At 41.4% G+C, this 16,635-nt stretch overlaps 1 protein-coding gene across 1 annotated transcript in view; it reads left to right on the forward strand.

The window, feature by feature from the left end:
- Positions 1-16,635, forward strand: part of LOC128657890 (oocyte zinc finger protein XlCOF7.1-like) — a 125,278-nt gene that overhangs the window by 23,954 nt on the left and 84,689 nt on the right. The gene's annotated exons all lie outside the window — the stretch shown is intronic.

Raw genomic sequence — 16,635 nt, forward strand, 5'->3', positions numbered from 1 at the left:
AGGTGAAGGATACAGGCAGCGGGTTGTCTTAAAGGGTCGGGGCAGTCCCTGGTAAAATCACTTAATTCACATGCCGTGAGGGGTTTGATAATCATTTGGTCCCCAGCAATTAAATATGGCATAGTACTTATGGCACTGGTGCCGGAGATGCAGCGGGGGTCTGCCCAATTTGCATCTTCATGTTTTTGAATAGGTTGTGGTGCCCAAGGCATTAATTGTTGTTTGGTCTCATTGCGGACAGAGACGTCCGGAGACTCGGGAGTGTGAATTCCATGGACTGGCAAAGTTACATTGGGACGTGGGCGGTAGTCGGAGTCACTATATCTCCTTGGGCGAGTACTAACACGGCCACTAGATGTAACTACAAAATTTGGTGCTTCTCTTGTAGGCTCAATTCTATGAGGCTCCTGGACACTTACGTCATCAGGTGCCTCAGCCCCCTGTACATCTCCATGAAGTGGAGGGGGTGGACGTGTTCTAATTGTATTGTAAGCCACAATTAAATCATCGTCATTATAATTAGTAACACTTGGATATATTCCCGCATATGGCGGTGGCGCAGCCATAGGGGCAGTGGCTATTTGTATCTGGGACATTTTTCGAATAGACTATTGGAGGAGGACGTAAAATAATTCTAGAAAGTTTAGATTTATCTATTTTACTGTGTCTATTATTACCACTGGATTTATATCCGTCACAATATTTTAACCAATACTCAGCAGCTTGTCTCATGTATTGCATGTCCCAATCGGGATCTCCTGTATACAAATCAAATGCTTTTTAATTTCCCAAACATAAACCTCTTAACATGTCTTTATGAAATTTACAATTACAACCGCCCCTAGGAAATGCATTTCTTGGGTCTATATACTCTGTCCAGCCACTGACGTCATCTAAAAATGGGATGACCATTGCCCACCCTACATCCTCCTGTCTAGCCACAAATTGTTTACATGTTTCTCCCTCAGTTTGACTTTGTTTACTTTGACCGGTCCCCATGACCCCTGACCAGTAATAGCTTTACACACACACACACAATCAAAGGGATTTAGCGTCTAATGGAGGCAAGTTCCGACTAGTCCGTCACCAACAACAGCTGTTTCATACACTGTTACATGTAGTCTTCAAAACTGCTAGCCAGGACGGAGTATCTTAGTACTTAAAGTCAGTTGTTGTCTCCACTAACTCATGCAATAGTAGACACAAGATGAACCTTATGTCCTTATAATAAAATAGCAGCAATTAAATATACAATGAAAATACAATAAGAAATGGTGAGCGATAGTAAACACAGGACACGAGTTGTGTCTATGTCCTCATAATAGAATCGCAATATTAAAATACAAACAGTATACAATATGAGTAGTACACAACATATAAGACAAATAATTTCATGATACATATGACTCAAATAACAGAACAATTACAATATGAAGCAAAAGTGCACATTCTATACAGGTGTCACTGTGCTATCGTTTATCCGCGTATCATTAGGCGGTGGCTTTCGACACGGTAAACGGTGCGTCTTACACCTGCGTATATGTACTTATAATAGAGTTGCAAAGACAAGACAAAACATAAATAGCAGCAATAAGGTACTGGTCTCAACCAAGACTACAGAGGGCCAAATTAAACCTTAAACCTAAACCTTAAATTCCGCGGAGGTCTCCCTAGACACTTTTTACCCACCCGGGTTCTACCAAAGACAAAAAAATTTCCCAAATAACTGGATATCGATGTTAATGGGCCTTCTACAGGGCACAGAAATCAAGTCACAATATATAGACAAAATTACTCACCCTGTTGAAGGCTCCCGATTGATCGATCCCACTTCTGATCACCATAGGAATGATAGGGTATTTCCCCTGTGCGAAGCTTCAGCAAGTGTTCCTAAGACGCAAAAAATTAGTCCGTGTTCATTTCCGGACACGCCCACTAATGCGGGAATGACGTATGTGTTTCTGTTTTTTTCGGTGGTTTTAACCCGTATGAAATTATTTCCAAATAAGCAGTAACTATATGATGGGAAGGTGAGAAATTTATATTGTACTGAGAGTGTATATTATACAAGTTGCAAGCCGTCCTTTATGATACACTAATAACAATGAATACAATTGGTTTGAGTACAGCTGATCGATGCTATCAATTGCAAATCTAAAGAAAGGTATTTAAGGAGACATCAGGAGCAGGTCTGTTATGGCTTGAAAAGGGCTCTTTTGAGCTGAAACGCGTTGTCGATAACAGATTGCTCCGTTCTGAAACATTGGAACCACCGGAAAAAACGGAAACACATACGTCATTCCCGCATTAGTGGGTGTGTCCAGAACTGAACACGGACTAATTTTTTGGCGTCTTAGTAGCATTTGCTGAAGCTTCGCACAGGGGAAATACCATATCATTCCTATAAACGGAAAGGTGAACCAGCTCTTAAGAACCAACGATCTATATATGCTAAATAACATCAGCGTCAACAATACAGCTATACTTAAGGCTCTACAAAACAAACGTGTCCATAAGAACTTACAAAGCATTTATAAGGCTAGACACAAATAACCTAACACAGACTAATTTACCCTGTATCTGTACTTGTATTACAAATATTTGGTATATATATATATATATATATATATATATATATATATATATATATATATATATATATATATATATATATATATATATATATATGAGGTATAAAATATACCAATCAAAACAACAATACTGTACATAAACGGTATAAACCTGTGACTCTAGCAATAATTTAACATAACTAGTTGAAAGGAATTATTTCTAGCAGTTTTAATATATGAAACTGTATTTATATAAACTTTTAGGCCGTACTAGGTTGTATAACAAGTTTTTTTAAAATTTTAACATTGTTTTTGAACAAACACAATACTGTTAGATAAGATTGGTACCAATTTAGTCAGACACATATTATTAATTATTATCACCTGTTTTATGTGAATAAATGGAATGTCATTTTAACCAGCATTATCAATGTTAGTTATTTTTAATTGGTTATTTTCATCATTTATAACGATTTATTAGAACGTAGCCTATATATTGCCATTTTTTATAGATCTTTAGCCAGTGTGTCACACAGACGCACACATATATGGCCCCCTTTTGTATATAGTTACTAATCAGGTTTTTTGGGATAACCTGTTTTTTTTGTGGAGTTGGGTCTATATCCAGGGCATAGACTTTTCCTTGTTTTCTGTATAGTTATGTAAATGGTACACACACATGCCCTCTCTCACCCTCTGCTTCCTGTGAAGGGTACACACACATGCCCTCTCTCACCCTTTGCTTCATGTGAAGGGTAAACACACATGCCCTCCTCACCCTCTGCTTCATGTGAATGGTACACACACATGCCCTCTCTCACCCTCTGCTTCATGTGAATGGTACACACACATGCCCTCTCTCACCCTCTGCATCATGTGAAGGGTACACACACATGCCCTCTCTCACCCTCTGCATCATGTGAATGGTACACACACATGCCCTCTCTCACCCTCTGCATCATGTGAATGGTACACACACATGCCCTTTCTCACCCTCTGCTTCATGTGAATGGTACACACACATGCCCTTTCTCACCCTCTGCTTCATGTGAATGGTACACACACATGCCCTTTCTCACCCTCTGCTTCATGTGAATGGTACACACACATGCCCTTTCTCACCCTCTGCTTCATGTGAATGGTACACACACATGCCCTTTCTCACCCTCTGCTTCATGTGAATGGTACACACACATGCCCTTTCTCACCCTCTGCTTCATGTGAATGGTACACACGCCTGCCCACACTTACCTTTTTTTTCTTCACGCTCTGATTCATGTAAATGATACACACACGTGCACTCTCTATCCCACTTCTAGTTCATTAAATGGTATTCTAAAAACTCTTATTTTATTGTGAACGCAGACATTTTGGCCATTAATAAATTGGCATCTGGTACCTTGCAATATACTGTAATTATCCTTTTAATACGATGACAGTAGTGGAACATTATTTAATCTATAGACTATTATATGTAAATTTAAAAGGACATTCCGGTCAAAATTTAAAAGCATATAGATTAACTGCATCTTTGAATAGAAACATATTAGCAATATACATGTATTGGCAAAATTACCTATAGTAAAAGTTATCACGGTTTTAGTGTTAGCATTTGTCTCTGCTCGTGCATGTGAAGCATAGCTAGATATTCTCAGTGCACCAGCATTTTAAATACTGCAGTTGCTCAGAGCGCCTGCAGGGTTTGTATCATGTCAGCAATTAACAAATTGAGTCATTACCAGATAATAAAAGCATCTTTAGGCTCTCTGAACAAGTGCTGTGTTTAAAATGCTGGTGCACGGTGCATACTTAAATACACTTTTGAAACAGCTATAGCTTTTATTAGAAGCACTTTTGCTAATACATGTATATGACAAAAATGCTTCTATTCAAAACTGAAATTCACCCATGTGGATTCTAACTTTGGCTGGAATGTTCCTTTAAGTTTTGAAATATGTTTTGGATGTGTATGCTTCATACTCATACCTTCAAATTTGCAATATATTTTAAATATTTAACATAACATCTGAATTTACAAATCTATTAAAATTACATTTTTGATGTTATTGATCAATGTCAATATGTCACAAATATTAACGGGACAATCTACTTTTTTTCTTTTTTTTTCATTCTAATGACACTGTGAGTCCATGGATCGTCTTAATTACTGTTGGGAATATCACTCCTGACCAGCAGGAGGAGGCAAAGAGCACCACAGCAAAAGCTGTTAAATACCACTCATCCTACCCACAATCCCCAGTCATTCTCTTTGCTTGTATCAGTTGCAAGGAGGGGTAAAGTTAGGTGTCTGATTCTTCAATCAAGAGTTTGTTATTTTTTAAGCAGAGCAAGTTTGCTCTGGTTTTCTTTGGGGTTTAGCCGTAGTCCATGTCAGTCTCTTCAGTAGAGCAAGTGGTGACTTTTAAGCATTTGGGAACTTGTGCGATATAATCCCCACTGGGCCTCCCAAGTAATTTCATTCTGCCCTTGGTTGAAAGTTTGAGTAAGTTTACTCAGCCTTTTCTTTTTCTCCTGTTAAGTGTGGTCAGTCCACGGGTCATCATTACTTCTGGGATGTTATCTCCTCCCCTACAGGAAGTGCAAGAGGATTCACCCAGCAGAGCTGCTATATAGCTCCTCCCCTCTACGTCACCCCCAGTCATTCTCTTGCACCCAACGAATAGATAGGATGTGTGAGAGGACTGTGGTGATTTTAATTAGTTTATTACCTTCAATCAAAAGTTTGTTATTTTATAATAGCACCGGAGTGTGTTATTCATTCTCTGGTAGAATTTGAAGAAGAATCTACCTGAGTTTTTTCTATGATTTTAGCCGGAGTAGTTAAGATCATATTGCTGTTTCTCGGCCATCTGAGGAGAGGTAAACTTCAGATCAGGGGACAGCGGGCAGATTAATCTGCAAAGAGGTATGTAGCAGTTTATTATTTTCTGACATGGAATTGATGAGAAAATCCTGCCATACCGTTATAATGTAAACTCAGCCTTAAATACAGTAGATGTATCTGGTATCAGGCTGTCATGTATGTATATTTTACACTTCAGTATTCTGGGGAATGGTACTTCACTGGATTTATACTGTATGCATAGACTTAACCTAATTTGCAGGGACTTGCAATAGGTTTTTAAATAACAATTAATTTATTGAGGTTAAACGTTTTTTTGCTGGCATGTAAAATCGTTTATTTCTCTGAGGTACTGGGTGAAAAAATGTTTTGGGCACTGTTTTTTCCACTTGGCAATAGTTTTGTTTAAATTTAAACAGTTTACTGATCTCTCTCACTGTTATGTGTGAGGGGGAGGGGCCATTTTTGGCGCTTTTACTACGCATCAAAAAACTCAGTCAGAGGTTCATTTTCTTCCTGCATGATCCGGTTCATCTCTACAGAACTCAGGGATCTTCAAAGCTTGTTTTGAGGGAGGTAATCATTCACAGCAGAGCTGTGAAGATTGTAGTTGACTGTGATAAAAAACGTTTATTTGTGTATTTTTTCTGCTGTCAGGGTTAGTTATCCTTTGCTAATGGGAACAATCCTTTGCTAAAATTGTATATTTCTTACAAAGATTTGATGCTATAATTTATTTATTTCAACTGTCATAATTTTTTCTGTGCTTCTTATAGGCACAGTTCGTTTTCATATTATTGTAAAATACTTGAAAAGCATTTCCAAGTTGTAAGTTAATTGCTAGTGTGTTAAACATGTCTGATTCAGTGGAAGATACATGTGCTATATGTGCTAATGCCAAAGTGGAGCCCAATAGAAATTGAACATATTTCACCAAACAACGAGGGGAGAGTTATGCCGACTAACTCGCCTCACGTGTCAGTACCTGCATCTCCCGCTCGGGAGGTGCGTGATATTGTAGCGCCGAGTACATCTGGGCGGCCATTACAAATCACATTACAGGATATGGCTACTGTTATGACTGAAGTTTTGGCTAAATTACCAGAACTGAGAGGTAAGCGTGATCACTCTGGGGTGAGAACAGAGTGCGCTGATAATATTAGGGCCATGTCAGACACTGCGTCACAGGTGGCAGAACATGAGGACGGTTCTGATCCAAACAGACTGGATTCAGATATTTCAAATTTTAAATTTAAGCTGGAAAACCTCCGTGTATTACTAGGGGAGGTATTAGCGGCTCTGAATGATTGTAACACAGTTGCAATACCAGAGAAAATGTGTAGGTTGGATAGATATTTTGCGGTACCGGCGAGTACTGATGTTTTTCCTATACCTAAGAGACTTACTGAAATTGTTACTAAGGAGAGGGATAGACCCGGTGTGCCGTTCTCACCCCCTCCGATATTTAGAAAAATGTTTCCAATAGACGCCACCACACGGGACTTATGGCAAACGGTCCCTAAGGTGGAGGGAGCAGTTTCTACTTTAGCTAAGCGTACCACTATCCCGGTGGAGGATAGCTGTGCTTTTTCAGATCCAATGGATAAAAAATTAGAGGGTTACCTTAAGAAAATGTTTGTTCAACAAGGTTTTATATTGCAACCTCTTGCATGTATTGCGCCTGTCACGGCTGCAGCAGCATTTTGGTTTGAGTCTCTGGAAGAGACACTTGAATCATCTACACTAGATGAGATTACACACAAACTTAAAGCCCTTAAGTTAGCTAACTCATTTATTTCAGATGCCGTAGTACATTTAACTAAACTTACGGCTAAGAATTCCGGATTCGCCATTCAGGCACGCAGAGCACTGTGGCTAAAATCCTGGTCAGCTGATGTTACTTCTAAATCTAAATTGCTTAATATACCTTTCAAAGGGCAGACCTTATTCGGGCCCGGGTTGAAAGAGATTATCGCTGACATTACAGGAGGTAAAGGCCATGCCCTGCCTCAGGACAAAGCCAAAGCTAAGGCTAGACAGTCTAATTTTCGTTCCTTTCGTAATTTCAAAGCAGGAGCAGCATCAACTTCCTCTGCACCAAAACAGGAAGGAGCTGTTGCTCGCTACAGACAAGGCTGGAAACCTAACCAGTCCTGGAACAAGGGCAAGCAGGCCAGGAAACCTGCTGCTGCCCCTAAGACAGCATGAACCGAGGGCCCCCGATCCGGGACCGGATCTAGTGGGGGGCAGACTTCTCTCTTCGCCCAGGCTTGGGCAAGAGATGTTCAGGATCCCTGGGCGTTAGAGATCATATCTCAGGGATACCTTCTGGACTTCAAATCCTCTCCCCCGAGAGGGAGATTTCATCTGTCAAGGTTGTCAACAAACCAAACAAAGAAGGAAGCGTTTCTACGCTGCGTACAAGATCTTTTACTAATGGGAGTGATCCATCCAGTTCCGCGGTCGGAACAAGGACAAGGGTTTTACTCAAATCTGTTTGTAGTTCCCAAGAAAGAGGGAACTTTCAGGCCAATCTTGGATTTAAAGATCCTAAACAAATTCCTAAGAGTTCCATCGTTCAAGATGGAAACTATTCGAACAATTTTGCCCATGATCCAAGAGGGTCAGTACATGACCACAGTGGATTTAAAGGATGCTTACCTTCACATACCGATTCACAGAAATCATTACCGGTATCTAAGGTTTGCCTTTCTAGACAGGCATTACCAGTTTGTAGCTCTTCCATTCGGATTGGCTACGGCTCCAAGAATCTTCACAAAGGTTCTGGGTACTCTTCTGGCGGTACTAAGACCGCGAGGAATTTCGGTAGCTCCGTACCTAGACGACATTCTGATTCAAGCTTCAAGCTTTCAAACTGCCAAGTCTCATACAGAGTTAGTACTGGCATTTCTAAGGTCGCATGGATGGAAGGTGAACGAAAAGAAGAGTTCTCTCTTTCCACTCACAAGAGTTCCCTTCTTGGGGACTCTGATAGATTCTGTAGAAATGAAGATTTACCTGACAGAAGACAGGTTAACAAAGCTTCAAAATGCATGCCGTGTCCTTCATTCCATTCAACACCCGTCAGTAGCTCAATGCATGGAGGTGATCGGATTAATGGTAGCGGCAATGGACATAGTCCCCTTTGCACGCCTACATCTCAGACCGCTGCAATTGTGCATGCTAAGTCAGTGGAATGGGGATTACTCAGATTTGTCCCCCACTCTGAATCTGAATCAAGAGACCAGAAATTCTCTTCTTTGGTGGCTTTATCGGCCACATCTGTCCAGGGGGATGCCATTCAGCAGGCCAGACTGGACAATTGTAACAACAGACACCAGCCTACTAGGTTGGGGCGCTGTCTGGAATTCTCTGAAGGCTCAGGGACTATGGAATCAGGAGGAGAGTCTCCTTCCAATAAACATTCTGGAATTGAGAGCAGTTCTCAATGCCCTTCTGGCTTGGCCCCAGTTAACAACTCGGGGGTTCATCAGGTTTCAGTCGGACAACATCACGACTGTAGCTTACATCAACCATCAGGGAGGGACAAGAAGCTCCCTAGCAATGATGGAAGTATCAAAGATAATTCGCTGGGCAGAGTCTCACTCTTGCCACCTGTCTGCAATCCACATCCCGGGAGTGGAGAACTGGGAGGCGGATTTCTTAAGTCGTCAGACTTTTCATCCGGGGGAGTGGGAACTTCATCCGGAGGTCTTTGCCCAAATACTTCGACGTTGGGGCAAACCAGAGATAGATCTCATGGCGTCTCGTCAGAACGCCAAGCTTCCTCGCTACGGGTCCAGATCCAGGGATCCGGGAGCGGTTCTGATAGATGCTCTGACAGCACCTTGGACCTTCAAGATGGCTTATGTGTTTCCACCCTTCCCGATGCTTCCTCGATTGATTGCCAGAATCAAACAGGAGAGAGCATCAGTGATTCTAATAGCACCTGCATGGCCACGCAGGACTTGGTATGCAGATCTAGTGGACATGTCATCCTGTCCGCCTTGGTCTCTACCTCTGAAACAGGACCTTCTGATCCAGGGTCCATTCAAACATCAAAATCTAACTTCTCTGAAGCTGACTGCTTGGAAATTGAACGCTTGATTTTATCAAAACGTGGGTTTTCTGAGCCAGTTATTGATACCTTAATACAGGCTAGGAAGCCTGTTACCAGAAGGATTTACCATAAAATATGGCGTAAATACTTATATTGGTGCGAATCCAAGAGTTACTCATGGAGTAAGGTTAGGATTCCAAGGATATTGTCTTTTCTACAAGAAGGTTTAGAAAAGGGTTTATCTGCTAGTTCCTTAAAGGGACAGATCTCAGCTCTGTCCATTCTTTTACACAAACGTCTGTCAGAAGTTCCGGACGTTCAAGCTTTTTGTCAGGCTTTAGCTAGGATCAAGCCTGTGTTTAAAACTGTTGCTCCGCCATGGAGTTTGAACTTAGTTCTTAATGTTTTACAGGGTGTTCCGTTTGAACCCCTTCATTCCATTGATATCAAGTTGTTATCTTGGAAAGTTCTGTTTTTAATGGCTATTTCTTCGGCTCGAAGAGTCTCTGAGTTATCTGCCTTACATTGTGATTCTCCTTATCTGATTTTTCATTCAGACAAGGTAGTTCTGCGTACTAAACCTGGGTTCCTACCTAAGGTGGTCACTAACAGGAATATCAATCAAGAGATTGTTGTTCCATCTTTGTGTCCTAATCCTTCCTCGAAGAAGGAACGTCTGCTACACAATCTAGATGTAGTCCGTGCCCTGAAATTTTATCTACAGGCAACTAAGGATTTTCGTCAAACGTCTTCCCTGTTTGTCGTTTATTCTGGCCAGAGGAGAGGTCAAAAAGCTTCGGCTACCTCTCTCTCTTTTTGGCTTCGTAGCATAATACGATTAGCCTATGAGACTGCTGGACAGCAGCCTCCTGAAAGAATTACAGCTCATTCTACTAGAGCTGTGGCTTCCACTTGGGCCTTTAAGAATGAGGCTTCTGTTGAACAGATTTGCAAGGCTGCAACTTGGTCTTCTCTTCATACTTTTTCCAAATTTTACAAATTTTACACTTTTGCTTCTTCGGAGGCTGTTTTTGGGAGAAAGGTTCTTCAGGCAGTGGTTCCCTCCGTATAAAGAGCCTGCCTGTCCCTCCCGTCATCCGTGTACTTTTGCTTTGGTATTGGTATCCCAGAAGTAATGATGACCCGTGGACTGACCACACTTAACAGGAGAAAACAAAATTTATGCTTACCTGATAAATTCATTTCTCCTGTAGTGTGGTCAGTCCACGGCCCGCCCTGTTTTTTATGGCAGGCTAAAAAAATTTTTGGATTATACTCCAGTCACCACTACACCCTTGGGCTTCTCCTTTCTCGTTGGTCCTTTGGTCGAATGACTGGAGGTGACGTAGAGGGGAGGAGCTATATAGCAGCTCTGCTGGGTGAATCCTCTTGCACTTCCTGTAGGGGAGGAGATAATATCCCAGAAGTAATGATGACCCGTGGACTGACCACACTACAGGAGAAATGAATTTATCAGGTAAGCATAAATTTTGTTTTTCCACAGGTCCATGTGAGATAGGAAGCCCCTCTTATACCAAGTGAGCTGTTCTGCTGCCGGACCGATTTTTGAGGTAAGTGCCTATTTCTTTCCCTGTTTTGATATAGGAGAATTTGGCACTTTGACAGTTAATTCTGTCTAAATATATAATAGGCCTTCTAGGTTGACGGTTTATTGTATGGCAGTTTTGCAGGCACTGGGGATGTTTGGCTCAGTTTATTATGTTTTTGTTTGTGTATTAATGGATACCGGGAGGTTTGTTAGGCCACGCCCACAATAGGTGGGCTTATCTGAGATAGCAAGGACGTTTTTGTGCCCTTTTTAGCGGTTTCCTGTTGTTCCTGGATGTTGCAGCTCTTTTGCATAGCTCCTCAGAGGTGGTTCAGTGTTCTCGCCGGTGCGGCTGTATGGGGGTCCGGATCATTTGCTGACTTTGTTTCCAGCAGCAAGGAGGTCAGGTAGGCATCTCAGCAGAGCTTGCTGAGGTGTGGAGGTTGCCTGTTGTTTTTTTGTGGGGCTGTTGCTCTGTTTATATTTAAGTTTCTGTCTGATTTTCAGGGACTATAACATTTGTGTCTCTTTTTGCATTTATTTTGTGAAAAATTGTTGCTGCAAGATTCATTGTGCAATTTATTTAAGGATTTTCTAGTTTAAATTTTTTTTTTTAATTTAAAGGGACAGTAACGTTTTTTGTTTCATTAAAATTCTGATTTAAACTTAGAATTTTTTATTGATTTCCTTTGGAATAAGATGGACCAAGAGGCCCTGCAAGCTGTTGCTTGTTCTCTATGTTTAAATACTAATGTTGAGCCTCCTATCCCTTTTTGTTCCTCTTGTATTGAGAGAACATTACATTACAAGGATAGACTTTTTTGATTCTGAGCCTACATTGCTAGTGCGGATATTGTTCAGGAGTCTCCTTTTCAGGCTAATCCGCAGCTTTCTCCTCACACGTCCCAATCTTCTGCAGTGCCCTGTGTTTCGTCTCAGGTTGGTTTTTCCTTGCAGGATATGGCTACCCATATTTCCTCGGCAGTATCTGAGGCTTTGTCTGCTTTTCCTATGTTACAGGGAAAGTGCAAGAGGAAGTATAAGGTTCATGATTCTATTGCAATTGTGTCTTCTCATAAGTCTGAGGAGGAAGATACTTCAGTAGCATCTGAGGGTGAGATCTTGGATTCTGATAGTGTAAATCCTTCTTCTGAACCTGAAGTTGTTTCCTTTAGGTTTAAGCTGGAGTACCTCTGTTTGTTACTCAAGGAGGTTATGGCTACCTTGGATGATTCTGAGGCGTCAGTCATGGTTATTCCTAAGAAATCTAGTAAGCGTAATACGTTTTTTGATGTCCCTTTGTGGAAGTTTTTCCTATAACAGATCGTGTTTCAGATATTATTGCACGAGAATGGGAGAAGCCTGGGATTTCTTTTCCCCCTTCTCCAATTTTTAGGAAGATGTTTCCTATTACTGATTCTATTAAGGAATCTGTTGGCGCTCTACAAATAACCGATAATAATAATAAGGAATCTTGGCAGATGGTTCCTAAGGTGGAGGGAGCAGTTTCCACTCTGACCAAAAGGTTGGAAGCTTTACTTAAAAAGATTTATGTTCACCAGGGGTATCAATGGCAACCGGCTGCATGTATTGCTACAATTACTAGTGCTGCGGCATATTGGTTTGATTACTTTTCTGATTCTATTCAGCAAGATACTCCTCTTGCCAAAATTCAAGATAGAATCAAGGCTTTGAAGTTGGCTAATTAATTTATTGCAGATGCTTCTCTACAGGTCATCAAGTTGGGAACTAAAATTTCTGGTTTTGCCATTTTAGCTCGCATAGCTTTATGTTTAAAATCCTGGTCTGCGGATGTGTTCTCTAAGTCTAAGCTTTTGTCTATGCCGTTTCAAGGGTAAGACCTTGTTTGGGCCACGTTTGTTTGAGATTATTTCTGATATTACAGGAGGGAAGGGGCGTTCTCGTCCTCAGGATAAAATAAATAAACAGAAGGGTCGGCAGAGTAATTTTCGTTCCTTTCGTAACTTCTCTGGTAAATCTTCCTCTTCTTCCTCCAAGCAGGAACAGTCCAAACCATCTCGGAAGTCAAATCAGTCTTGGAATAAGGGGAAGCAGTCCAGGAAGCCTGTTGCTGACTCAAAATCAGCATGAAGGGTCTGCCCCCGATCTGGGAATGGATCTTGTGGGGGGGCAGACTCTCTCTTTCTCGCTCAAGCTTCGGTTCGAGATGTTCAGGATCCCTGGGTGGTAGATATCGTGTCCCAGGGTTACAAACTGGAGTTCAAGTATTTTCCTCCCAGAGGCAGGTTTCTTCTCTCCAGGTTATCTGTAAACCAGATAAAAGGAGAGGCATCCTTACATTGTGTTCAGAATCTTTCTGACATGGGAGTGATAGTTCCTGTTCAGGAACAGGGTCTGGGTTTTTACTCCAATCTCTTTGTCGTTCCCAAAAAGGAGGGAACTTTCAGACCTATTTTAGATCTCAAGAGTGTAAACAAGTTTCTCAGGGTTCCGTCTTTCAAGATGGAAACTATTCGTTCCATTCTTCCTTTGGTTCAGGAAGGTCAGTTCATGACCACAGTGGATCTAAAGAATGTGCATCTGCATATTCCCATTCACAGGGATCATCACAGGTTCCTAAGATTTGCATTTCTAGACAAGCATTTTTAGTTTGTAGTTCTTCCTTTTGGTCTGGCAACAGCTCCAAGAATTTTTTCAAAGGTCCTGGGAACATTGTTGGCGGTGCTTCGATTGAAGGGTGTTGCAGTGGCTCCTTATCTGGACGGCATTCTAGTTCAGGCTCAATCTTTTCAACTAGCAAACTCCCACACAGAGTTGTTGTCTTTTCTGCGCTCCCATGGTTGGAAGGTGAATTTAGGAAAAAGTTCCTTAATTCCAGCTGCAAGAGGTATTTTTGGGGACCATTATAGATTCTCTAGAGATGAAAAATTTTCTGACAGAAGCAAGAAACTCAAAGATTTTCAATACGTGTCTTGCTCTTCAGTCCCTTCCTCAGCCGTCAGTGGCTCAGTGCATGGAGGTTATTGGTCTGATGGTTTCAGTCATGGACATCATTCCATTTGCTCGGTTCCATATCAGACCTCTGCAGTTATGCTTGCTCAGGCAGTGGAACAGGGATTATGCGGATCTTTCTCCAAAGATTGTTCTATATCAGATGTCCAGAGATTCTCTTCCATGGTGGTTGTCTCAGGATCTTCTCTCTCAGAGAACTTGCTTTCGCAGACCTGCCTTAGTGATTGTAACCACGGATTGCAGTTTGCTGGGTTGGGGAGCTGTCTGGGGTTTATTAAGGGATCAGGGTCTATCGACTCGAGAGTAGTCGGTTCTTCCAATAAATGTTTTGGAACGGAGAGCAATTTTCAATGGTCTTCTAGCCTGGCCTCAGCTAGCTTCAACCCAGTTTCGAGGTCAAAGGATCTTCAGGTTGTTCTGATAGATGCTCTGGCAGTTCCTTGGACTTTCAGTCTGGCATATGTGTTCCCTCCGTTTGCTCTTTTTCCTCGGGTCATTGCTTGGGTCAAACAAGAGAGGGCATCAGTGATTCTCATTGCTCCGGCGTGGCCTCACAGAATCTGGTTTGCAGATCTGGTGGAGATGTCTTCCCTTCCACCTTGGCTTCTTCCATTAAGGAGGGACCTGCTTCTGCAGGGTCCCTTCCTTCATCCAAATCTCGTTTCTTTGAAGCTGACTGCTTGGAGATTGAACGCGTGTTTTTTTTTGAGCCAGTCATTGAGACTATGATTCAGGCTTGTATTCCTCTGACTAGGATGATTTATTATAAGATTTGGCATACATATTTGTATTGGTGTGAATGCAATGGCTATTCGTGGAGTAGAGTTAGGATTCCTAGGATTTTGTCTTTTCTCCAGGAGGGTTTGGAGAAAGGTTTATCTGCTAGTACCCTGAAGGGTCAAATTTCTGCTTTATCTATTTTATTGCACAAGCCCCTGGCGGATGTACCAGATGTTCATTCTTTTTGTCAGGCCTTGGTTAGAATTCGGCCTGTGTTTAAGTCTACTACTCCACCTTGGAGTCTTAATTTGGTTCTTAGAGTTCTTCAACAGGCTCCGTTTGAACCTATGCATTCTTTGCATATTAAGATGTTGGTGGCTATTTCTTCAGCTCGAAAAATTTCTGAGCTTTCAGCCTTACAGTATGAACCGCCTTTTCTTATTTTTCACTCTGGTATGGTAGTTCTGCATACTGCCTTAAGTTTTCTTACCAAGGTTGTTTCTGATAAGAACATTAATCAAGAGCTTGTTGTTCCTTCTTTGTGTCCTATTCCTTCTCATAAGGAGCGTTTGTTGCACAACCTGGATGTGGTTTGTGCATTGAAATATTATTTGCAGGCGACTAAGGATTTTTGCCAGTCTTCTTCCTTATTTGTTGTCTTTTCTGGGAAGTGTAAGGGTAAGAAAGCTACGGCTACTTCTCTTTCTTGTTGGTTGAGAAGTGTTATTCGCTTGGCATATGAGACTGCTGGTCAGCAGCCTCCTGAGAGAATCTCGGCTCATTCCACAAGGGCTTTTTCATCTTCTTGGGCTTTCAAAAATGGAGCTTCTGTAGATCAGCTTTGCAAGGCTGCGACTTAGTCATCTTTGCATACTTTTTCTAAATTTTACAAATTTGATACTTTTGCTTCAGCAGAGGCTTCTTTTGGGAGAAAGGTTCTTCAAGCAGTGGTGCCTTCTGTTTAGGTTAACTGTCTTGTCCCTCCCTTATCATCCATGTCCTCTAGCTTGAGTATTGGTTCCCAACAGTAATTAAGATGATCCGTGGACTCACCATGTCATTAGAAAGAAAACATCATTTTTTCTTACCTGATAAATTTCTTTCTTTCTTGACACGGTGAGTCCACGGCCCGCCCTGTTTCTCAGACAGTTTGCTTTTCTATAAACTTCAGGCACCTCTGCACCTTAGATTACTTCCTTTCTCCTTTCCCTTTGGTCGAATGACTGGGGATTGTGGGTAGGGGGAGTGGTATTTAACAGCTTCTGCTGTGGTGCTCTTTTCCTCCTCCTGCTAGTCAGGAGTGATATTCCCAACAGTAAATAAGATGATCCGTGGACTCAAATTATGTTTTTTCTTTCAAAAAGACAGATAATGCCTTTACTACTCATTCCCTAGCTTTGCATAACCAACATTGTTATATTAATATACTTTATAACCTCAATTTACCTGTAAGCCACTGCCAGCCACCTCTTATCTTGGTGCCTTTTATTAGCCTTTCACAGCAATACAGTGCTAGTTCATGTGTGCCATATGGATAACATTGTTATATTAATATACTTTATAATCTCAGTTTACCTGTTTCTAATCCCCTCTTATCTCTGTGCCTTTTTATTAGCATTTTACAGCCATACAGTGCTAGTTTGTGTGTCATATAGATAACATTGTGCTCAATCCTGTGTAGAATGATAATTTATGCAGAAGCAGCACTAATTGGCTGAAATGCATGATTGCGAAAAACTGAGATGAGGGGAACATTTACATAGGCTTAGAAACAAGGTGATCACAGAGATAAAAAGTGTATTAATATAAAAGTAGACTCTCCCTTTAAGTGTATGGCAATTAAGTACCCATTACTGTGTTAAACATTAGTTGCTTTTGG

The sequence above is a fragment of the Bombina bombina genome, chromosome 4, assembly GCF_027579735.1.
Source record: "Bombina bombina isolate aBomBom1 chromosome 4, aBomBom1.pri, whole genome shotgun sequence".
Taxonomy (NCBI): Eukaryota; Metazoa; Chordata; class Amphibia; order Anura; family Bombinatoridae; genus Bombina; species Bombina bombina.